Source organism: Cupressus sempervirens, chromosome 2 (genome assembly GCF_028749045.1).
Source record: "Cupressus sempervirens isolate cs-2001-9-10 chromosome 2, ASM2874904v1, whole genome shotgun sequence".
Classification (NCBI taxonomy): Eukaryota; Viridiplantae; Streptophyta; class Pinopsida; order Cupressales; family Cupressaceae; genus Cupressus; species Cupressus sempervirens.
The window spans coordinates 298,173,970-298,175,607 of record NC_143119.1 but is presented as its reverse complement, the minus strand read 5'-3'; the positions used below and the strand labels follow the sequence as shown (position 1 = coordinate 298,175,607).

Sequence of the window (1,638 nt, the reverse complement as noted above, 5' to 3'; positions counted from 1 at the left end):
CACATTTTCTAAAGTAGAAGGGGAATGGCAGGCCTTTGAACATTATTGCTGATCTTATTACAAATATAGCTTCTTTTCATTTACCACCCTTTTTAACTATACAGTGATTCTAGTTGGATTTTTTTGGCTTTCAAATAAGATATTTTTTTTTCATTAAATAGAAGGAAAATGGCTATTACTTTTAGTTAGTCATGCAAATTAATTGAAACATTAACAATATAAGTTGTCCCCAATAGTGGTGTCACATTTCCTCACATTTTATTTAAAGTTCTCACTACCTAATGTGTAGAAGTGGAGCTAAATCATTCTCCCATTTGTTATTGCAGACAACTGCTATTATGGGTAGTATTGCATACCTGATGGACACAAATGGGGAGTTCAAAAATTCATTCAACAATGGATGGGATCAACTATTGTCCAAGCATCCTATACCATTCTACTATTGTTTTTTCTTGTTTCTTATATTTTGATTCAATTTCTCAAATAGGTTGTCTAGTTATCTATTATCTATTATTGATTGTTTTAGATCATAAAATTATAATTACATTTTGTTTTTGAAAATTGTATCTTTGCTTGCACAAAATTTGAATAATCCAAATCAATTTGAAATGCAGAAGTTTTTGTTTTTTTCATAATTCTGGGTATTGGAGATCTAATAGTGCACTATTCATCAATCAACAACAATGATCCATGTATGGAAGGAAGCCACAATTGTTGCTAAGGATGGGGTATTTTGGATTGTTTTCCAACATCCATGGAAGCTTGTGGTATACTCCTAGTTATTTTTGTAATTATTTTTGCAATCCTTAGCATTGACTATGGGCTACTAGTAGCAACAATGGCAATTCAAAGGTTACGACAAAGACACTATCACATATTGACAAAGAGGGAACTCACAAAGGTGGTTTTTTAAACTCATTTTGGACTTTGAGATCTACAAGTCAAATAATTACCTACATTCATCTTTATTATTTCTAATTTCTGTTTATCTTTTATTTATTTACTTTTGGATTGCATTCTATTTTAATTTTTAGGAATATGTTATTGAAGACCTGCATGGACACTACACACCTCCTAAGCTAGAACCAGAACATGAAGAACACTTGAAAGCCTTGAAGCTCCTATAGATCCTTTTGAAAACCAATATGGTGTGTGTACCAGTTTGATGTTTTATTTTCTTCCTTGGCCTTTTTGGTAATTGGCACAAGTATCTTTAGATATGTAAATGTATGTGCCTATCAAGCATGCATAAGTTCACACTTATAGTAGGCCCAAGAATGGACTACTCTATGACTATAAGTTAATTTAAACTATTCAATTTCTCCTACAGGTTGATGGTTTTTGTTGGATAATGTTGTCCTTGATGTCACACAAATGTTATATCAGTCATTAGTCTCAAGTTCACCCAGCTCAGATAGTCTGCAATGCAATTTACAGTACCAACTGAGCTCACTCGGTCATCAAAGGAAATGTGGAAGAAAGTGTTAACCGAGATAACTCAGTCAACGAAGGAAATGTGAAAAGCCAGTGTTAACCGAGATTCACTCGATCTCTAAAGGTTAGTTTCCAATGAGCTCACTCGGTCATCAAATGAATTATGGAAAAGTCAGTGTTAACCAAGCTTCACTCGGTCTTCAA

The 1,638-nt window shown here is 33.2% G+C and overlaps 1 pseudogene; it reads left to right on the top strand.

The window, feature by feature from the left end:
• Window positions 1–281: 281 nt before the first annotated feature.
• On the top strand, window positions 282–1,127 carry LOC149572259 (uncharacterized; annotated as a pseudogene).
• The last annotated feature ends 511 nt before the right edge of the window (window positions 1,128–1,638 follow it).